Below are 23782 nucleotides of genomic sequence, written 5' to 3'. Positions count from 1 at the left end.
AGGTATACAACCTTACTCTGCCCTATCTGGCACTTAGTGGCCTTGATAGTTAGGCCTGCCTTTTGCAGGGCCTCCAAAACTTTCTTCAGGTGGATCAGGTGATCCTCCCAGGTGGAGCTAAAGACAGCAATATCATCTAGATAAGCTGCACAAAAGTCATCCAACCCAGTAAGGACTTGGTTCACCAACCTTTGGAAAGTGGCAGGTGCATTCTTCAAACCAAAGGGCATTACCACAGACTGATAATGTCCACTAGGGGTAGAGAATGCTGTTTTGGCTTTTGACTCCTCAGCTAGTCTGATTTGCCAGTAGCCAGCTGTCAGATCAAATGTGCTCAGAAACTTGGCAGAAGCCAATCTGTCAATGAGCTCATCTGCTCTTGGAATGGGGTGAGCATCTGTCCTAGTGACAGCATTGAGACCCCTGTAATCCACGCAAAACCTCATTTCTCTCTTTCCATCTTGGGTATGAGGTTTTGGCACCAGGACTACTGGGCTGGCCCATGGGCTCTCTGATGGCTCAATCACTCCAAGCTCCAACATCTTTTGCACCTCAGCCTTGATGCAATCCCTGACATGATCAGGTTGCCTGTAGATCTTATTCTTGACAGGCAGACTGTCACCAGTGTCCACAACATGGGTACACCAGTCAGTCTGGCTGGGTGTGAGTGAAAACATTTGCCTGTGAGCCTGCAAAACTTGTCTGCAGTCCATCTGTTGCTGGTCAGTGAGGCTGCCTGCCAAGGCTACTCCATCAACTGAACCATCATCAGGGTTCTGGGAAAGCAGGTCTGGGAGAGGGTCACTCTCTTCCTCCTGTTCCCCATCTGTGGCCATGAGCAAGCTCATGTCCTCCCTGTCCACAAATGCTTTCAAGCGATTCACATGGATTACCCTGTGAGGGCTCCTGGGTGTTTCAAAGTCTACCAAGTAGGTGACTTCCCCCTTCTTCTCAATAATAGGATAGGGTCCACTCCATTTGTCTTGGAGTGCTGCTGGAGCCACTGGCTCCAGTACCCATACCTTCTGTCCTGGTTGGAACTCTACCAGCACAGCCTTTTGGTCATGCCAAGCTTTCTGTAATTCTTGGCTGGCCTCCAGGTTTTTGGATGCTCTTCCCATGTACTCAGGCATCCTGGAGCGGAGACCAAGTACATAGTCCACTATGTCTAGTTTGGGCTTTTTGAGAGGTAACTCCCATCCTTCCTTCACCAAACACAATGGACCCCTCACAGGGTGGCCAAACAAAAGTTCAAAAGGGCTGTAGCCAACCCCCTTCTGTGGGACCTCTCTGTAAGCAAAGAGCAGGCAGGGTAAAAGAATGTCCCATTTCCGCCTGAGCTTCTCTGGTAATCCTTTTATCATGCCTTTGAGGGTCTTGTTAAATCTCTCCACAAGCCCATTGCATTGTGGATGATATGGGGTGGTAAACTTATAGTTTACTCCACATTCCTTCCACATTGCTTTCAGATAGCTGGACATAAAATTCGTCCCTCTATCTGATAGTACCTCCTTAGGAAAGCCCACTCTTGAGAAAACTGCAATGAGGGCCTTTGCCACCACAGGTGCTGTGGTGGTCCTTAGGGGAATAGCCTCTGGATACCTGGTGGCATGATCCACTACCACCAGTATGAATCTGTTCCCAGATGCTGTTTGGGGGTCCATTGGACCCACAATATCAATTCCAACTCTTTCAAAGGGGACCCCTACCACAGGTAGTGGTATTAGGGGGGCCTTTGTTGTGCCACCTGACTTACCACTGGCTTGGCAAGTGACACAGGAGCGACAAAACTCCTTGACATCCTCTGACATGTGAGGCCAGTGAAAGTGTGAAACAAGCCTGTCCCACGTCTTGTTCTGGCATAAGTGTCCTGCAAGGGGAATATCATGGGCCAAGGTAAGAAGGAACCCCCTAAACTGCAGAGGTATGACCAACCTCCTGGTCATGCCAGGCTTGGGGTCTCTAGCCTCTGAGTAAAGGAGTCCATCATCCCAATACACAGTATGGGTACCTTTGGCATCCCCAGCAGCCTCAGCAGCAGCCTGCTGTCTGAGGGGTTCAAGGGAAGGGCAATCTAATTGAGCCTGCCTCAGGTCTGCCCTTGAGGGTCCCCCTGTCCCCAGAAACTCAACCTGGTCAGGTTCAAGCTCCTCAGAGACAGTCTCCTCTTGGACTGCAGAATCAGTTTCCTCTGAAACTTGATCCTCAACCTGGGGCAAGGTGGAAGGCTGAGCCTTTCCTCTCTTGCTCCTTCTCTTGGGTTGTGGCTGGTCTATTGTTTCAAGATCCACCACTGGTTCAGGAAGGCACTTCTTAGCCTGAGCCCTTGTCATGGCAAGGACATGCTCTGAAATCCCTAGCATTTCTGCATGAGTCCTGTACTCCACTTCTGACCATGCTGAGCTTTCAAGGTCATTGCCTAACAGACAGTCTACTGGTAGGTCTGCACTCACCACAACCTTCGTTAGGCCATCAACCCCTCCCCAGGAGAAGTTCACAACTGCCACACTATGGGAGGTAGTGGAGTTGCTGGCGTTGGTTACTAGGTAGCTCTCCCCTAGTACAATCTGTCCAGGGTCCACAAAGTCAGGTGTCACCATGGTGACACTGGCACAGGTGTCCCTGTATGCTTGAGCCAGTTTCTCATTAATTAAGGGAGTCTGCCTGTATTTGCCCAGGTTAGTGGGGCTTACTGCAGTGGGCAACTCAATGTCCACATCATAGGCCCTGTCTTTTTCTCTTGGAAAATTGCTGCCACCAGTGACATCTAAGCCACTTAATTTCTGCTCTCTTGCCAAGGCAAGTTTAGCTTGAGCTAAGGTAAGTTTAGCTTGACTCAGGGCTACCTCCTCTCTCTCTATCTGGAGTCTGACAGCCCTCATCCTAGCCCTATGCTCAGCTTTCTGAGAAGCAGTCATGCCTCTCTCTGATTCTCTGGAGGCACTAGAAATATGAGAGTCCCCTGAGGGAGATCTCACTCTTCTGTTGCCTGGGAGAATCCCATGTGGGGTTCTGGGGAGGTGCTGGCCCTCTCCATTCCCCAGTAGGTCCAAGTTGGCCTGGCTAAGCCTGCCAACTGGAACCTGGCTACCCTGATCCTGAACTTCTAAGTCCTCAACATCTGAGTCCTCATCTAAGTCATCATCATCCTCCTCCTCCTGAGGGGGATCAGTTTCAGGGGGGTTCCCTCCACTTCCTGTGTCTAGGGAAGCTGCCTTTGCCTTTTCTAAGTCATCCTGTTCTAGGATTTCTACCAGGATTAGGCAGGTGGGGCTTCTGCCCCTTTTTAACCCTCTTGCTTTGCACAAGGCAATCAAGTCTCTGCGGGTTAGTTTGTCATATCCAAAAGTTGCCTGGGTAGGGTCAACTGTCACAGGAGTAGACCCTGAGGCTTTTCCTGTGTCAGACATGGTTACTAGTGAGGTGTAAGTGGTGCACTTACCTACACTAAGTGTTTTCCTACTGTACCTTGCTAGTGAGTTGTAGTCAGGGTGTGCTAATCCCTTCAACCTACAACTACTAAGTTCAGTAGAACTTAATATGCTAAGCTTTTGATTTTATATGTACCTAGAGGTACTTGATGTGATCTTTCAATTTGATACAAAGATTGCAATGGTAAAACAACAGCACGCTCAAATCCGCACCGCTGCTCACCAATGTGAGAAGTTGGCCTGGTAGGGGATGTTTCCAATTCTGGAACCACCTACTACCTGACCAAACAATCCCTTATGGTGTCTGGTTGTAAGTCAACCTTATTAGACAAGCTATCCTAGGGGTAGCATGGACTAAGCAGCCTAAAGGCTTAACTTAAGAGGTCGTGTTAAGCGAGCTGTTTTACCACATACAATCCTGTAATACCAAATGAAAGGACACCACACAAGTATATATTATAAAAATATATGTGTTTATTACTAAAAACAATCCCCAGTATTCTTTATGAATAAAGGGGCACAAGCGTTAAATCAAAAGCACTGTTTAAACATACAAGTTGCACAATTATGGATGAGGGCGGGTGGCCACTCAAACCATATACTAAACAAGTGGTATAAGAGAGGCCACTCGAACAGTGGTTAGGCCTAGGGCCTAGGGAATCGCTGGGAGCAGTCAGGACAAGCAATGCTGAAGTCGGGAATGGCCCTCGGGATTCGGGAGATGTGCGGAAAGCGCACGCATGCACCAATGTTAACCAATGGTGCGTAAAAGTCATAGAGTTAAAGTTTAAGGACACTTCCGCTGAACCTAGAGGAACAAAACTTAACACACAGACCCTAGAGGTGTGCACCAGTATGGGAACACCGGCGGAGCAAAGTTACCTCACCCACAGGAAGTGGGTGCACAGGGTCGAAGTGGCGTCGGGTTTTGACACGCAGGCTCTTGGTGCTTGGAGCTGAAAGGGCTGCAGGCAGGTTGAAGATGAAGTGTCCGGTGGAGTCCAAGGGTGGACTCAAGTTGTAGAGTACCTGAAAGCAGAGGGGACAGAGTCTGGGTCACTCAGCAGTGACCAGGGTGGAACCAGGATGGAACCAGGCAATGTCGGGCGCAATCAGGTGGTCGTCGAGGAGCTTCTCTCCGCTGTCACGTGGGCTCTGGGGCATCTGCGACGTCCAGGAGCAGGTCACGATCTGTCCCACGCAGGCTCTCACCGTCGGTGCAGTCGGCTTCAAGTTTGGAGCAAACAAGCCTTGGCAAGAGCAATCCACGCGGGATCGGAAGATTGCTTCTCACTCGGACCAGGAAGGTCAGAGTCGGGGCTCCTTTTCAGGGGAGCTGGTGTGGATCTGGAGCCACCAGATTCACGAGTCTTCTTTGTAGTTTCGTCCGCACAGGGACCACTAGCCAGCTGGCAAGTGACCGGGCCAACGCGTTGAGCCAAATAGAGCCAAAGGGCCCCACGCAGCACTCGTCGAGTGTGGAGGGCTGAACTTCGGCTGAGGAGCAGCTCAGGGTGGGGGCTTCTCAAACCCCGGTGCACAGCTTCGAGGGTCACTCGTGGGCTGCACGGTCAGCGTCTCGTGGTCAATTCAAGATGGCGTGCCCCACGCTTCCGGTCGCCTCCACGGGTCTCAGCTCTGCAGGGACTGTGGATCGGGCTGTTGGAAGGCAGGCAAGCTTGATCTCGTCGATCTCAGTCGCTCGAGTTCCGGCGGGAACTGCAACTAAGTAGACGTCGAGGGCTGGATGGTGCCTGCTGCTGCAGGGTGGTCACTCCTTGACCACAAGGGAGATTCTTCGGGCTTCCACGTTGAGATGGAGGTCCAAGGGTCCAGAGTTTCGTTTCTAATGTTTCTTCCAGGAAATCTGATGTGCATTGGCACTGCTCCCACTCTTATTCCAATCTGGGGGGCGTGATTACCTGCTAGGTCCCCTCCTATGGGTGGGACCCAGGAAGTGGGTGGATACACCCCCTTCCTTTGATCCAGGCCGCCCTGGCACGAGGGCTGGAGTGTCCCAGAACCGGTTTGGCCGGATTATGCAAGGGGCAGCCTTGTGCGCCCCAGGCAGTGTCTGGTTTCTTTCAAACCTCCCTGCTACAATACACTATCTCCTGTCTGGAGGGCGGTGACACCCTCCTGTGACAGGAAACCCTTTGTCCAGGACCCATTTGGTCGAGTTTCGGTCAACTGCAGGGGTCCAGACATTTGTCTGTGGCAGAGGCATCCATTTTGTGGATCTTAAGGTCTTTGGAGAAATTAACCGCATTTAGTAAAGGAACATGTCTTACCCCTCTAGAGGGGTGGAATGCCATCCCCGTCGCCAGAACTGGCGAGGGGATGGTATTCCAAATCGTATGACACCTTACACGACATGTTTTGATAAAGCCAAACCAAAGTTGCTAAATAACCGCGAGGATTATAAGGCACTTAATAGTATATGGTATGGCATTATCCTGAAACAGCTTAGGGATTTGTTCCCGACAGCTGCAGACAGGCTCAGCTCATGCTAGAGCTCCATCTCACATAAAACCACGCACTCAGCCTCCAGGATTGATGAGGCCTACTATAGGAGTGGCTCACAGGTTTACATGTGTCCAGATATAGGTTTAGATATAGATATACTATACCTAAGCAAGGGGTGTTTACACCACCTTACCCCAGCTGAGTGATCAGCCAGTTGTGTCAATTTAAGAACCAGCCAGGGGTGGCAAAAGATATGCTGCAGCCCCTGGTAGGCCTTGGTGGCCCCTATGCCCTGTGCACCTATAGTGCATTCTACAGGGGCTGACAAGGAGTCCATTTCCAATTGGTATGTGCCTATAGCACATGTGTCATTAATTTAGTGAGAGAACAGCAGGCTGGGGGTCTGATCAGCAGGCCCACAGCCTCAGTAGTCGAAAACCAGTGAAGCAAAAAGCAAAAATTTGGGGTGACCATAGGATAGCAGACCCTACTCTCCTACAGTCACCCAGGCCCTCGTCACCAGCCGACTGGACTACGGGAACACCCTCTACGCTGGAACCACAGTCAAACTCCAGAAAAGACTCCAGCGCATACAGAACGGCTCTGCACGACTCATCCTGGACATCCCCCGTCACAGCCACATCTCTCCCCATCTGAAAGACCTGCACTGGCTCCCCGTCAACAAGAGGATCACGTTTAGACTCCTCACCCATGCACAGAAGCTCTCCATGACATGGGCCCCAAATACCTCAACAGCCGCCTCACATTCTACACACCCACCCGCCAGCTCCGATCCGCCAGCCTCGCCCTCGCCACCATCCCATGCATTCGCAAAGCCCCCGCCGGAGGAAGATCCTTCTCCAACCTGACGTCCAAGACATGGAACTCCCTCCCCATCCACCTACGGCTGACCCAGGACCATCTCTCCTTCAGGAAACAACTCAAGACCTGGCTCTTCGAGCAGTAGCGAGCCCCCCACCCCCTCCTCCCAGCGCCTGAGACCCTTACGGGTGAGTAGCGCGCTTTACAAATCTGTTGATTGATTGATTGAACAAGCATGCATTATGTGACCAAACAAGGGGGCACGAGATACACTTTGCTATCCCTACAAGCTCAGCAAATTTGGGATTGGGCGATTCAACATCAGATCACAGCAGTCCATGTTCTGGGGGTGTCCAACCTTCTAGCGGACTCCCTGAGCAGGTCGGTCTCGTCAAACCACTAGTGGGAACTTCATCAGCCGACGCTGGACCGCATCTTTCAGCTTTGAGGACACCCCAATCTGGATTTATTGGTGACCAACCTGAACCGCAAATGCCCATTCTATGCAAGTTGGCTTCCCAACTCAGAATCGTGCAGAAATGCGTTTTTGATGAACTGGGCAAAAATATATGCTCATGCTTTTCCACTGATTCCTCTAGTCGCAAGGGTACTTTGGAAAATGCAGAAAGAACCCTGCGGCATTCTTCTCATAGCCCCCAGATGGCCTCGCCAGTTCTGGTTTACAGAGCTCCTCCTTCTGTCGGAGTGCAATCCAATTTGGCTGCGCCCAATTTCGAATCTTCTTACTATGAACCATGGCCTGATCTGCCATCCGAATCCTACTGGTGCCTGAGCACTATGAGTTTGCTAAATTGATTATTCCTCCGGACTGCAGGGAGGTCCTCACTAATGCTAGAGCACCCTCCACTATCAAAACCTACAAACTCAAGTGGAAACGGCTCTATCTTTGGTGTGAAGCTTCAAATTCTTCAGTTTAACCCTGAGAAGACAGAGATTCTACACTGTGCAGTAGATAGAATCCCTCCTAAACTTACGCTTGAGTTTTGGCCAACATCCCCTGCTACTCCATTGGCTCCCAGTAGTGTGGTACATAATCTGGGAGTCATGGTTGACAACAAATTGACATTAGAAAACTGTCAACAAAACAGCTGGAAGTGGTTTTACTCTGATCAGAGCATTTCGGAAAATCCTTCCGATGTTCTCTTACAGAACAGAGCGATGATAGTCCGGAGCACCAGCCTAAGTAAGCTGGACTATTGTGATGCCCTGTTACTAGAATCCCCGCAATATCTGATTGAGAGATTGCAGAGAGTACAGACCATGGTGGCCAAAATGGTACTAGTGCAACCACGCCACTCCTCCGCCTCCCAGGCACTCTCAGATTTACACTGGCTGCCAGTCTCGCAGAGGATACGATTCAAGGCACTATGTATAGTATTTAAGGCTCCACATGGTCACTGTCCCAGATCTCTGCAGGAGAAACTGACATGGTATGCCCCTCCACGAGCGCTGCGCTCCTCATAGGCTAATCTGGTGAGGGCACCTAGAGTTAGGAAAGTCAAATCAGGAGGTAGGGCCTTCAGTGCGGCAGCGTCCTGCCTTTGGAATACTCTTCCATTTGATATGAGACAAATGAACAACATCCTGCAGTTTAGAAAAAGGTTAAAAACCTGGCTCTACCCTCGAGTATGCTCCTTGGCATCCTGCTAACTCCTTCCAGGCAGGGGACACTGTCTCTCGGCCCTAAGCTAGTCGCCTGTATCACAGCGCCAGGTTACCCGTAGGGTGTCAGTTGCTAACTTAAATAAATAAATAAATGTTCACCCTGTTCACTCTACGCCAGAGCAGCTTCTGCCTTTTTTCTTACAATTAGCAAAATCCGGCCACTCTCACTCTACCCTGAAGGTTTTTCTGGATGCAATTTCCAGATTCAAGCACGATAGCTCCAATTCTCTTTATTCTTCAAGAATTATTCAACAATTTTTCAAAGGCTTATTTCAGATGTTCCCTCCAATCGACGCCCGCCTCCTCCTTGGCATCTGAACATTGTGTTGGCACAACTCATGAAGTCCCCATTTGAGCCCATTCTTAGGGCTGATCTTAAATTCATCTCCTGGAAGACATCACTGCTTTTAGCTCTTACTTCAAGTCAGCGAGATACAAGCTTTTACTATCAAACCAACTTTTCTTCAATTCACCAAAGACGCTGTGGTGCTCCGCACTAATCCGGCCTTAATTCCTAAAGTTCCATCTGATTTCCACCTGAATGAGCATGTCATCTTAAAGACTTTTTTCCCTAATACACAGTTGCCAGCAGGAAAGACTTTACATTCTCTAGATGTTAAGAGATGTTTGACATTTTATTTGCAAAGAACAACCAGTATCCGTTAAACTGATCAGCTCTTCATAGCCTACGGCAGGATGCGTAAAGAACCTCCAGTTGCTAAATAGACTATTGCACGTTGGATATCTAGTGCAATTTCCTTTTGCAATCAGCAAGCAGGCAAGACACTTCAAGCAACGATTAAAGCGCACTCTACTAGAGCAGTCTCCTCTTCTACTCTCTTTGCTGGTGTGCCTCTTCATCAGATTTGCAGAGCTGCGACCAAGCACTACTGTCTGGAAGCTGCCAACAATGCTGACACAGCTGTTGGGCAAGCGGTGCTACGTAATCTTTTTAAGTAAGGTGAGCCTCTGTTTCTTACCTCCTCCTGCACACATTGTATGTATATTTCTGCTTTTGCAGATGTGCCCATGTTTACTGCTATACTGTAATATACGTATATGTATTCTCTCGTACTCTGTTTACGATTTACTTATGGCTTACCATGCACAGTTCTCGAATTACTGCTATCTACTCTGATTCAAGCATGTGAATCTATGAAAGATACCCCAATACCGGAGAGGAACATAAGTTACTTACCTGAAAACTGTGGTTCTCCAGTGTTAGTATCTTTCATAGATTCACATGCGACCCACCCACCTCAGAGGCTCCTCTCTTCTCCTTGGCTTTTATACCACACTTGTGCTCAAAAATCTGAGAGCCTGCGCCTCTGATGAGAATGTTCCTGAGAGTGCTGTTGACTGATTGGCTAGAATTTGGAAAATATCTAATGACTTGGACAAGTTATTAAAGTGACAAGTTTTTTCCTATTAACTTCTATGTTACAATACGTCCTATTGCTCTTTTAGCGATGCTATTGCTATAACCCTTTTTATTCTATGTACTGTGGAACTCCCACAAGCATGTGAATCTATCAAAGATACCAATACTGGAGAACCACAGTTTACAGGTAAGTAACTTATGTACATCTTCCTGATCTTCCGGAGCTGAAAAAAGCAGGTAGAGACCACCGTCCCAATCTGGGATTTCATAGACAGATCGCAGTCAATTGAGATGCCAAGGCTTTTAGTTGATCAAGATCACGGGTACTCATAGTACGGCCCAGGGACCTTGCAGACATCATACCCGTGTTTTAAAAAAATATGTTTTTAAAGAGTTTCTGCAAACACTGGGCGCGACATTGAGAGACTCTGCTGCTCTGTGGGGGCACGGCATTCCAGTGATAGTCAGAGTGGAGCTGCAGGGGCACTATGAGGTGAAATACAAAAGCCTCATTAACATGAAAATGTTCATTTAAAGACCTGTGAAATGCTCGGGTGCGGCTGTGTGTGTGTGTGCCCGGGAAGCTGTCTCAGCTCGGGCACACACAGGCAGGGTGAGATGACATAGGGAGACAGAGGGAGATAGAGGGAGAGACACAGAGGGAGAGCGAGGGAGATTAGGAAAGGGAGGTAGAGGGAGGGAGAGGGAGGGAGAGCTGGAAAGGGCGGCAGAGGGAGGGAGAGCGATGGAGAGCGGAAAGGAAAGGGAGGCAGAGGGAGGGAGAGCAAGGGAGAGGGAGGGAGGAAGGGAAAGGGAGGGAGAGCGAGAGAGAGGGAGGGAGGAAGGGAAAGGGAGGCAGAGGGAGAGAGAGCGAGGGAGAGAGAGGAAGGGAAAGGGAGGGAGAGCGAGGTAGAGGGAGAAAGGGCGATGGAGAGCGGAAGGGAAAGGGAGGCAGCGGGAGGGAGAGCGAGGGAGAGGGAGGGAGAGCGATGGAGAGCAGAAGGGAAAGGGAGGCAGCGGGAGGGAGTGCGAGGGAGGAAGGGAAAAGGAAGCAGAGGGAGAGGGAGGGAGGAAGGGAAAGGGAGGCAGAGGGAGAAAGGGCGATGGAGAGCGGAAGGGAAAGGGAGGCAGCGGGAGGGAGAGCGAGGGAGAGGGAGGGAGAGCGATGGAGAGCAGAAGGGAAAGGGAGGCAGCGGGAGGGAGTGCGAGGGAGGAAGGGAAAAGGAAGCAGAGGGAGAGGGAGGGAGGAAGGGAAAGGGAGGCAGAGGGAGGGAGAGCGAGCGGGAGGGAGGGAGGGAAAGGGAGGCAGAGGGAGGGAGAGCGAGGGAGCTGGAGGGAGGGAGGGAAAGGGAGGCAGAGGGATGGAGAGGGAGGGAGGAAGGGAAAGGGAGGCAGAGGGAGGGAGAGAGAGTGAGGGAGTAAGGGAAATGAAGGGTGAGCGAGGTAGAGGGAGAGAGCGATGGAGAGCGGAAGGGAAAGGGAGGCAGCGGGAGGGAGAGCGAGGGAGAGGGATGGAGGAAGGGAAAGGTAGGGAGAGCGAGGGAGAGGGAGGGAGGAAGGGAAAGGTAGGGAGAGCGAGGGAGAGGGAGGGAGGAAGGGAAAGGTAGGGAGAGCGAGGGAGAGGGAGGGAGGAAGGGAAAGGGAGGGAGAGGGAGGGAGAGAGCGGGAGAGGGAGGGAGGAAGGGAAAGGCGGGAGAGGGAGGGAGAGAGAGGGAGGGAGGAAGGGAAAGTGAGGCAGGAAGGGAGAGCGAGGGAGCGGGAGGGAGAGCGAGGGAGAGGGAGGGAGGAAGGGAAAGGGAGGGAGAGGGAGGGAGAGAGAGGGAGGGAGGAAGGGAAAGTGAGGCAGGAAGGGAAAGCGAAGGAGAGGGAGGGAGAGGGAGGAAGGGAAAGGGAGAGAGAGGAAGGGAGTGCGAAGGAGATGGAGGGAGGAAGGGAAAAGGAAGCAGAGGGAGGGAGAGGGAGGGAGGAAGGGAAAGGGAGGCAGAGGGAGGGAGAGCGAGGGAGAGCAGGGAGGAAGGGAAAGGGAGGGAGAGGGAGGGAGTGCAAGGGAGAGGGAGGGAGGAAGGGAAAGGTAGGGAGAGCGAGGGAGAGGGAGGGAGGAAGGGAAAGGGAGGCAGAGGGAGGAAGAGAGAGGAAGGGAAAGGGAGGGAGAGCGAGGGAGAGCGAGGGAGAGGGAGGGAAGAAGGGAAAGGGATGCAGAGCAAGGGAGAGGCAGGGAGGCAGAGCAAGGGAGAGGGAGGGAGGCAGAATGAGGGAGGCAGAGCGAGGGAGAGGGAGAGAGGCAGAGCGAGGGAGAGGGAGGGAGTCAGAGCAAGAGGGAGGGAGGCAAAGCAAGGGAGAGGGAGGGAGGAAGGAAAAGGGAGGCAGAGCGAGGGATAGGGAGAGAGGAAGGGAAATGTAAGTGACCCCAGCCTCTCCTGTTCGAAGGAGCTGGCCTCCATCCTGTCCTCACCCCCTTTTTAGTGGCAGGACAGGCCGGAAACCTTTGATAGAATAGGCAAGTGCCCCCCTCTTCCAACTCCAACCCTCGGGTGCTGGAGGCTAGGTCAAGTACACTTTTCAGTGCCCACCATCTTGAAGATGATGGGACTTATCCAGTTAGGGCCAGGAGTGTGTCCTCCTCTCACAGAAGGTGGGCATGTTAGAGGGCATAGACACCCAGGCAAAGGGCCCATTGGCCACCACCTGTCACTCCCTTGTAACACCCTTAAATCTAGTTTTTAGGTGGCATCCCCAGTCCATGAACTTCAGTTCCTGACCACCTAAGAATAGCTGGGCACTACCGATCTGCACCAACAGAAATGATTGCAGAGAACTACTGTATACAGGTGTTCCAGGACCTTTTGTCTAAAGTAAAATCTGGATCCCCTATCGACTGCTGCCCACCACACGTCCGGGTCCAGCCCTCTCTCTTGTGAATAAGTCCCTATTCCAGGGTTGTCTCCCTAAGGCCTTTAAAGAGGCAATTGTGGTTCCCCTTCTGAAGAAATCAGGGGCAGACCCCCAGATCCTGTTGTAATAACCACCCAATCTCTTTGCTCCAATACCTGGTAAAGCACGGTCGACCATGGGATCTTGGCGGACCGTGTCAAGGAGGCTGGCATTCAGGGTTCAGCCCTTAGCTGGATTAGCTCCTTTCTCGAGGATCGATCCCAGTCAGTCTAGAGCGAGAGTCCACCATGAGTGGACCTCTTCTGGACTCCTCGACATTACCTGCAGCCTCTGCAAGGAGACCCCCTCGACCTTGACATGCTCTGGTATTACTTTTCTGACACCAAAAGGCACCCCTGCAACCATCCGTCCTGGGCTTTGGTGAAGAGGACAAAAGGTGTTGCTACGTCCTCAAGAATCAAAACTTACAATGACAGCTTTTGGTTTCCTTCAACCGGCCTCCTGGCCTGAGCCTGCAGACCTTTTCCAATTTGTCTTTGATGCTGTGTTGGCATCCTGCACCCCGATGTCCCTGTGCCGCTGGTGGTGTGGTGTAGTCATGGTGCTGCTTTGGGCCATGTCCAATGTTGGCCTCAACCCCGAGAGACTAGTTCCCCCAAGCCGCTGTTACTTACCTGTAAGCAGCCTCTGTCCGATTTCCCAAGTCCCCCTTAATTTGTATTGGGTTTCCAACCTTGAACTTGCACATGGGCGCCCCTGTGCGACTGTTGGTGCACTGTTGGTTCTGAACGGAACCATGTCCAATACTGACCTTAACTTTCGTAGAATGGTCTTGTAAGTAGATGTTGCCGATACGTATGTTGAATGTTTTCTTCACCCCATAGGTTAATTTTATTTATTTATTTATTTATAACACTTATAAAGCGCGCTAATACCAGTCGGTGTCCTGGCGCTGAAGTGATAGTTCCCAGGGAATGGACATTCGGGTGCTAGAGGGAAAAGAGCCAAGTTTTCAGATCTTTCCTGAATGCTAGCAGATTCTAATTTTGTTTCAGGGAAGAAGGGAGGAAGTTCCACGCCAGCGCTGCTCCTCTAACAAAGCTTCTTCCGCCCCAGCGCGCCTTCCTGATACGAGCTGTTTTGACCAGTCCTAAACTGGCCGACCTAAGTTGTCTTCCTGGTCTGTACCATTGAAAATGATCGTGAAGGAGCAGAGGGCCAAGACCATGCAACGCCTTAAAGACGATACAGAGAGCCTTGAACAAAATTCGCTTCTGCACCGGGAGCCAGTGCAACTTCTCCAGCTCCTGGGTAACTGAGGAAAACTTAGGCAATCCCACAACAAGGCGGGCGGCCGCATTTTGTAGGACCTGAAGTTTGTTAAGCACCCCCTGTTGTGCCTCGAGAAAAAGACTATTGCAATAGTCGAGGCGTGAGAGTACCAGAGCTGTCACCACCGTCTTTCTACTTCCCTCTGGTAGGAAGGGGAGAACCTTCCTAATAATTCTCAGAGTCCAATGTATGGAGGAGCTCAACGCCTTGACTTGGGGTTTGAAGGAGAGTTGGTTGTCAATTATGACACCAAGGTTCTTCACCTTCAAAACCGGGGAGGGTGGAAGACCCATGTCAACAGGGCCACCAGTTGGGGCACCAAAGATTCGTGTTTGACCCTAAGATAAGCACCTCAGTCTTGGAGGAATTCAATTTTAAACAGCTCTTTGCCATCCAGGAACTAACTGCTGACAAGCAATCCCGAAACCTGGCTGCCACACCCACCTCTGTCCCCGGGAGAACCGAGACCACAATCTGGGTGTCGTCTGCGTAGGATGTTAGCGCAAACCCAAAGGATCTGATCACCAGGGCAGGGGAGGATACATAAATATTGAATAAAGTGGGGCTTAGGGAGGAACCTTGCGGGACCCCCCAGGAAGTTCGAAAGGTCTTGATTCGAACTCCCCCATCGCCACCACTTGTGCCAGGTCTGTTAGAAAGGCTTTCAAGATGTTAAGTGCTTGACCCTGGACCCCGCAGCCCTCCAATCGATCCACCAGCAAAGCATGGTGGACCGTATCGAAGGCCACAGACAGGTCCAAAAGGATCAGCACTGCCTGGCCCCCTTCATCAAGCACCTTCCGGACCTCCTCTATAGATTTAATAAGAGCGGTCTCGGTGCTATGACTCGGTGGGTCTAAGCCCTTCGAGTTACGCAGGAAGGAACAGAGCTGGGAGTTCATGTTTTCTCAATCAGCTTAGCCTGCAGTGGCAGCCTGGATATTGGCCTATAGCTGTTGGGATCCGTAATATCAAGGGAGGGCTTTTTGAGAAGTGGGCAGATTGAAGCCCGCTTCCAGAGTTTAGGGAATTCCCCCTTCTCGAACATTAGATTGAAAATGCAGGCCAAGTAATCCACGATAGGAGCGGCTGCCAGCTTAGCAATTGAGGTAGGGCAGGGATCATGAGGTGAGCCTGATTTGGTGGTCAGCAGGAGTTTTAGCACATCATCTGCCTTGACTGGCTCGAAGTTCGAGAGTTTAGCCCCCGGGGTTCCGGCCGGAAGATTCCCATGGGGCATCTCCGAGAGACTCTGGGCCACCAGAGGTTCAAGGGAGGTAAAAATCAGTTGAACTTTGTTCAGGAAAAAATTTGCTAATGATTTACAAAGTTCGATATTGGGTGGCACAATCACAGATTTAGGGGCAGCCAGGCTGGCCACTGTCTCAAAGAGTTCCTTTGCTGAATTCTTGGCCTTCTCAATGCGGTCCGTAAAGTATACACTCTTTGCTTTCCTAATGTTATCTTTATAAGCCCTCTGACTAACTTTCAATCTCTCTTTATCAAACTCGGTGTAGTTAGCTCGCCAGATCCGTTCGAGTTTTTTGCATGCTACTTTGGCTTCTCTGAGCGCGTCGGAGTACCAAGGAGCTGATGGAGCCATCCTGGTGGGCCTACACCTCTTAGGAGGAGCTAACTTGTAACAGGCCCTATCAATTCACTCCGTATACTCGGTGGTGGCAATGTTCACGTCTGTAGACAAGGCCGGGCCAGAGGCCGTGAGCAACTCCTCCAAGGCTGTACCATCGATGTTTTTCCAAGCCCTACACATGCTAATTATTTGCCCCTCACAGCGGGTTGTCTTAACCCGTGGGCTGAAGATGGAAAACAGCACCACCCCATGGTCTGTCCAGGGCAAGGGTTCAGCTTTGGAAAATACCAAATCAGGACTGCTGGAAAATATCCCATCTAGTGTGTGGCCGGCCTGGTGCGTTGGCCCTACGACCAACTAGGTCAGACCCACTGCAGACATCACATCAACTAAGGCCATGGTATCAGCTTCAGAGGGGTCTTCTAAATAAAAATTAAAATCACCCAGAACGGTGAAAGAGTTGGCACAAAGGGCTTCCTCTAGAATACTACCAACTGTGTCAAGAAAAAGGGACTTCGTCCTAGGGGGTCTGTATAGGAGGCCACCCTTAAAAGAATGATGATTAGAAAGTTCTAGTTTAAACCCCAAGGCCTCACATGCCACGGAGGTAACTGGAAAAAAGTGTCCCTGAATGGACGCCTGATAAATGATAGCAAGACCTCCGCCCTTCTTCCTTGGTCTATCCAGGACAAAGTTAAGATAATTAGGTGGAGTAGCCTTTACCAGGTCGGGCCAGATGCAGCATTCGTCCAGGTCTCATTGATAAAGGCTATTAGTGCGTTCATGTCCAGAATCAACTCAGCGCACTCCACACTATGCTTTACCAGAGATCTGGCATTAATTAGAATACAGTTGAAAGTTTGATTTCCTCGTCTATCCTTAGTAGTGGGAGTACGAGTGAAAGCCTTAGTTTTGCCCCCAATAATAGGAGGAAGATTCAATTTACAGAGGGGACAGCATTGCAATCCTACCTGTAGATGTATATCCGGGGACATCCTTGGACACCTAGTCCTCTCACAGCCCCCCCCAGGTTCCACAGTTGCGCTCTATCATAGGTGCGCCTCTCACGGAGTTCTGGAGGAAACCTCACAGGGGTTAACATTGCAAAGTCTGGAAATTGCACTAATTTTCCACTTTTTATATTGAACAGTATTTCTATTGCAAAACGTATTTACTCAAGATGAAATTCTGTGGGTCCGCAAAATAAATCTAACCAAGTATCATTTTATAAATTGGTCTCAGATTTATTCATTGAGTGTGTGTCATTTATTGCCACTGTGTGTACAACAGTGTGCGTCATTTATTGCCACTGTGTGTACAACAAATGCTTAAAACTACCCTTGTATACTGCTCCCCCACACTACCACAAAAGGGCCTTAGTATTATCTACTTTAGCCTCTGAAAATCTCTGGGGATCCACTGGACTCTCTGCACACTATGCCTCTTTTTGGTGTAGACCCAGGCACGACCAGCAACAGGAAAACCACATGGTTCACCGACGCCCTCAAAGACTCAAAGAAATCCTGCCGTACTCTCCATGAAAGGATGACAGAAAACATGACAGACCTTAAGAACACCACTCGCGAACACCACCAGCTGATCCGCACCACCAAAAGGACATCGTTCATAGAGCGGCTGGACAACAACACCCACAACAGCAAGGAACTCTTCAACATCGTAAAAGAGCTCTCCAACCCCAGCGCCAGCAACAACGACATCACACCGTCGCAAGACCTCTGCAACTCCCTCGCCATGTTCTTCTAACGCAAGTTCGCAGATATACACGACAGCTTTGACGCCCAGAATCTGCCTCCAGTTACCAAACCAACGACCCCCACAACCACCCTCAGCACCTGGACCCCCATCAGCACAGAAGACACCACCCACGTCATGAACACCATCCACTCTGGCTCTCCCTCTGACCCGTGCCCCCATCATATCTACAACAAAGCCGACACCATCATCGCACCCCAATTCCGGAACATCATAAACAACTCCTTCGATATCTGGGGCATGTCAACTCTTGAAATTCGGATACCAGGAGGGTCAAGAAGGGTCGCCACAACTCAGGGAACTCCGACCCCCTACCAGCCAGTGTGAGTGTGAGTTTCTCCATACCCAGTATCATCCAAAGCCGTTGAAGCCAGCCGTAGAGTGTAGGGATTTGGGCGGTGCGCCAGGGGATCAAGATGTTCTGCAAGGCCGCCCCTATGGCAATCGCTATTAGTCGTCCCCTTCGGGATTTTAGTGGATACATCAATGGGTTAGGCAGGCCCAGGAGGATATAGGAGGGAAAACGAGCGAGCCGAGTTTCTAAGTGAAGATCTATTTCATCCAGTACTTGGGACCAGTATGGCTATATGTGGGTGCAACTCCAGAGGATGTGTTCCAATGTTATTTTCTCCCCACACTCCCTCCAACAACAGATCGCTACGTCGAGGGTCAATGCGATTCACGCGCTCCGGCATATAGTACCAGTTAGTAACTATCTGACACATAAAAGTACACCTTAATATTATTGCCCTTGATTCATACTCTGGACCATAGTTGAGGGATAGGTCTAGGCATAGTCCTTGCAACATACTATAGATTTGTGTGCGGCAGAGGCCAGAGCTCAAAACTCAGGACACCAGATACAAGAAGGTGGTAACTCAGGGCAGGGGAAAACAACTGTTGTCCGTGGAGGGGAAATTCCCATCTCAAAAATCTACATTACAAATAAATTAATATTATTCTTTTTTAAATATCTGTTTGATGCCAGTCCATATGACTTTAATTTCTGCTTTGGGAATCTATGTTACAAGTCCATAGGATGCATGTATCCTTTGTGAGCTTAATAAAATGTTGGAAATTCTACAAATCCTCACTCCTACATCCAAGTACTCTCAGGCTACAATTCTACACTCTGCTCTGTCAGAAGAACAGCTCAACATTTTCAAAATTCTGCAATTCTGCATTGATATGGCTTGTAAATTATTTTTGGGGAAATGTACATGTATTATGTATTAACTATTTTATTTTAATACTATAGGTGATTGAAATTACGGACGAAGAAAACAAGATTTAGCACCAGACAACTGAATGTTAGTGCCATAAGAAGGATTATTTTGAAAAACTGAAGGACATCCAGCATTCTAAGTTTAAACAATTTCCAGAATCTAGGTGTGGCTAGGAAGTGGGAGCTGAGGAAAGTACTATACCTGTAAGTGAAGTCTCTAATTTAGCATTTCATTAACCCAGAGCAAAGCCATATCTGTGCACACAGCATCAGAAATAATCCCAGAAAGACCAATCACAGCATCCTCATCTGAAATATTATCAGAAAGACAAACTACCTCAGCATGACAGAATAACTTTCATCTAAAGCATCATGTAATTTCAGAGAGGAAGCACACACTGCATAAAAGAAAGATATAACAAAAGGTTTCTTCTGCAAACCATCTAAGAAAAGACACTGAAAGAAGACTCCGAAGCTGACACGTTAACAACCAAAAGATTGGAAAATCTCCTCTATTCAACAACCGTTTTTAACCAGTTACACAAGTTTGAGACTATCTGCCTCGGGATATAACACCTCGACCTACTCTGCTCATTCTGGCGAAAACCTTAAAAATCCACCACTTTATTGTTTTCATGACCATCCCAGATTGTTTCCTTTTTAATGTGTACTGTTCTGTAATTCTATGTAAATTGCCTCAACATTATCTGTTGTGCAGGAGTGATATGTAAAACTGTTAAATATAAAACCGGATTAAATGAGCACAGTTACGCTATAGCTAATGTAAATAAATCCTTGTCTTCAGAACTACACTTACACCAAACATAGAAAGGGTAAAATTAACTGATGTTCTGCGACTGGTGAGCCACAATAGTACTGTGCATTTTCTAATGCTCTCAGTTACTGCCATTATGTCAGTGTAAAAAGGTTCTTCTCAGTTTAATCATTAAATATCAGACTAACACCATATCACTGCATTGATAAGAACCTATACAAATAGATTTGAGAAAAATTTCAGTCACAAAATAAGTTGCTGCCGGAGAGGCTATAACCGAAAGACTATTATCTGCTAGAAACATTTCGACAGGTGTTACAGGGATGCTTCTAAACATATTTTGCTCAATTAAAGTGTTAAGAAGACTACACACAATTTCTTTTAGAGATAAATACTGAACATTATCTAAACAAGCCAGACTCTAAAATCGGGTTCACTCTTACCGTGGCATATAAGCAAAAGAAAACTAAATCTAGAGCTATTAACTCTAGGAATAAATCTTATAAAAACACGGGCTGTGAGAACAAATTCAGTGTTAAAACTCGCCTCAATCAAAGCAAAGAAACCCAAGTTGGGGAAAAAAATTACCTGTGCCAAAAAAGATTCGGCCATAAATCTCATCTCACTGAATTTGAGAGAATGCACACTGGGAAAAACCACTCTCAGTGCTCAGTGTGCCACAAAAGTTACAGCCGTAAATCTCAACTCACTGAGCATATGAGAATCCACCATGGGGAAAAACCTTATCAGTGCTCTGAATGCCAGAAATATTTCAGTGAAAAAAGAGACCTTACTGTACATATAAGGTCCCACACTGGGGAAAAACCTTATCAGTGCCCTGAATGCCAGAAAAGGTTTTGTTACAAGCAAAGTCTTTCTCAACATGTATTAACCCACACTGGGGAAAAACCTTATCAGTGCTCTGAATGCCAGAAAAGGTTTCGTAAAAAACAAAGTCTTTTTCAACATGTATTAACCCACACTGGGGAAAAACCTTATCAGTGCACACATTGCCAGAAATGTTTCAATGCCCAAGCCACTCTCACTCGGCATAGAAGAACTCACACTGGAGAGAAACCTTATCAGTGCTCGGAATGCCAGAAATGTTTCATTGACAAAAGCAGTCTCACTCATCATATAAGAACCCACACTAGGGAGAAACCTTTTCAGTGCTCTGAATGCCAGAAATGTTTCAGTGTAAAAATCAGACTCACTGAACATACAAGAATCCACACTGGGGAAAAACCTTATCAGTGCTCTGAATGCCAGAAACGGTTTTGTAAAAAACAAAGTCTTTCTCAACATGCAATGACCCACACTGAGGAAAAACCTTATCAGTGCTCTGAATGCCAGAAATGTTTCAGTTTAAAAAGTAGTCTCACACGGCACATAAGAATCCACACTGGGGAAAACCCTTATCAGTGCTCTGAATGCCCAAAACATTTCAACCGTAAATCACTTCTAACTGCACATGTGAGATTCCACACTGGGGAAAAACCTTATCAGTGCTCTGAATGCCAGAAATGTTTCAGTGACAAAATAAGTCTTTCTCGACATACAATAACCCACACTGGGGAAAAACCTTATCAGTGCTCTGAAAGCCAGGAAAGGTTTTGTAACCAACAAAGTCTTTTTTAACATTCAATAACCCATTTGGTGGAACATCCTTATCAGTGCTCTGAATGCCAGAAATATTTCAGTATAAAAAGTAGTCTCACACGGCACATAAGAATCCACACTGGGGAAAAACCTTATCAGTGTTCTGAAAGCCAGAAATGTTTCAGTGAAAAAAGAATACTCACTACACATACAAGAACCCACAGTGGGGAAAAACCTTATCAGTGCTTTGAATGTCAGAAATGTTTCAGTGAAACAAGAATACTCACTCAGCATACAAGAACACACACTGGGGAAAAACCTTATCAGTGCATTGAATGCCACAAATGTTTCAGTGAAAAAATCAATCTCACTCACCATATAAGAACCCACACTGGGGAAAAACCTTATCAGTGCTCCGAATGCCAAAAATGTTTCAGCCGTAAATCTGATCTCACTGAACATGTGGGAATCCACACTGGGGGAAAAACATTATCAGTGCTCTAAATGTCAGAAAAGATTCAGAGGTAGTGATGGTTACATGCACCATAAGAAAACACACCATCAAAAATACTTCAGTGCTCCAAGTGCCAGAAAAGCATCAATTTTAAATGCAATCTCACTCTACATGAGCAGACGCACACAGGGAAAAAACATTACCTATGCTGTGAATGCCCGAAATTCCTATTTTTTGATAGGCACAGCCTCACTAACCATAATCAACTCCATACTGATGAAAACCTTATGAGTGCTCTGAAGGCCAGAAAAGCTGCAGAGAAAAACGCTATCTCACCATGAGAAACTCCACGCTGGAGAAAATCCTTATGCCATAAAAGCCTGAATCTGAAAGACAGTGTTATGCTTCAAGAGAGATCCCACTCTGGGGGAAAAACCTTATGAGTGCTCGAAATGCAAGCAAAGGTTTGGTCACAAATTACTTCTCACTTGACATGTGCGAACTCACACGGGAGAAAAAACCTTATGTGTGTTCTGAATGTCAGATAAGGTTTAATCACGAAAACAATGTCATTTCACATGAGAGAAGTCACACTGGACTAAAGCTTATATAGGAGGGGAAAGCCAGAAACGTTATACTCAGAAAGGAGATCTCACTAAACTTGAGAAATGCATCCACATGAGGTGAAAAGTAAGGCGTATCTTGAGTTGCAGAAAAGCTTCTAACAACATGACCTAGCATGAGAGAGCACATATTGTAGTTGCAATAGGATTCATCAAGAAACTCTTGCAGGATAACTTAGGCTGCCCGCATGCAACCTTCAAAGAAATTTCAGGCCTTAAAAATGTTTTAATTGCAACAAAATCCACAATTTGAGTATCTGAAAGTTACAAAACTCTCAAGGTCTTTACTTGACACAGTGAAGTGTTCGTACTTGCAAACATCAACTAATTAACAAAAAATTCAAAATATTAATGTCTTAAATTTTCTCCACCCAAAAGGTTTCTACTCACACTTGTTTCTTAACATATGACTGAAATCTAGATTTTCATGATAAGATTAGGCCTGGAGACGTGGAGTTCTGCGAGCAGCAGAGTGTTTTAGGGTCATGCCGTTCGTGGTGATTTTGATCTCTGATTGTTAGTGCCGCCCTGTAAAATTAATCGTGAATGGAACCATGTGCAGCGCAAGAGGGTGCAGCTGCTTCTACTCGAGCGGCAGCTTTGTCAATACAAAGGAAGGTTTCTCAACGCGAGTGCTTGTGTCCTGCCGAGATTACTCGCATTGAGAAATCAGACGACGAATTTCGCCAGGAAGTTGATTTTGCTCGCCAACTAGACCTTGGCAAGCGCGAGCAAGGAAAAATCGAATCAGGAGGTGGATTTTCCTCGCTCCAGTTAATGGCGTTGAAGAGCGCGAGTGTGGAAAAAACCTCGCTCCGCTCCACAGTGCAGAGTTTTTAAGAACTATGCAAGCTCCGCTGAGTATGGAAAACTCTGCTAGCGGAGTTCACCACCCGGAATTAGATAATATACAACAGCAGGAAAACATAACAAACCAGTTACTTGCCTTCGGTAACGCTCTTTCTGGTGGATACTCCTTTACCTGCAGATTCCTCACCTTGTGAATATTTCCCACACGCCAGAATGGATCCTCAAACTTTAAAGCCGTCCTGCTGCACGCGGGGCTCTCCCTCAGCAATGGGAGCCCCGCACGGGCAGGCACCAGCATTCTCCTTCGGGCGGCTTTTCCGGCGGCGGCGAGCGTGGGACTTCCTTTCGAAACCGAAAGTCCCGCCCGCCGTCAGGCACTACGGTGCCTGGCTTCCTGTTTTGCTGTGGGCTGCTGCGGTGATCTCTTTTCCAGCAATAAGAGGGGCAGGCTCCCTCGTAAGTACAAATATACAGAGGGGTTGGCACACGCTTAATTAGGCAAAGTTGCGGGGTGGGCACCAGCGCATAAATTAAAAATAGCACACCAAGACGCAGGGTGGGCACCTGCACACCATAAATAACGAGATAAGCGGGGTGGGCACCCGAAAGGCTCAAGAGGAGAGGGGAATCCCTACAAGGCTCTCCCTCGCTGGGGGCACTAAATCAAAAGCGCACCCAGTCTTCATATAAAGCGCAGGAAGGCTGTAGCAAGCCTTGGTAAAAGCAGAACACAGAGCAATAGGTCCAAGAAGTCCTGGGCATCAGGGAGGGCAGTGTAGGGCCCCTGGCAAGCACACAGGGCACTCCAGCAAGGAGACAGCCCCGTGGTGGTCCCTCCTGGGCCACACCAGCAGCAAGACCCCTCTGTCAGGATCCAAAAGTAGAAGGGTCCCCAAGAAGTCCTCCAGGAATCCAGGGGCAG

The 23782-nt window shown here is 48.5% G+C and overlaps 1 long non-coding RNA gene across 1 annotated transcript in view; it reads left to right on the top strand.

Moving 5' to 3' along the window:
- The window catches only part of LOC144805800 (uncharacterized), a 38759-nt gene extending 19383 nt beyond the window's left edge, over positions 1 to 19376 (top strand). Inside the window, exon 3 of the long non-coding RNA XR_013605603.1 lies at positions 18633 to 19376. This is a non-coding gene — a long non-coding RNA (uncharacterized LOC144805800). The remainder of the gene's footprint in view (positions 1 to 18632) is intronic.
- Positions 19377 to 23782: the final 4406 nt, after the last annotated feature.

This window comes from Lissotriton helveticus (assembly GCF_964261635.1).
Source record: "Lissotriton helveticus chromosome 1_1 unlocalized genomic scaffold, aLisHel1.1 SUPER_1_unloc_26, whole genome shotgun sequence".
NCBI classification, from domain to species: Eukaryota; Metazoa; Chordata; class Amphibia; order Caudata; family Salamandridae; genus Lissotriton; species Lissotriton helveticus.
Note: the sequence above shows the minus strand (reverse complement) of the source record. Positions and strands in the feature narration are given on the sequence as shown.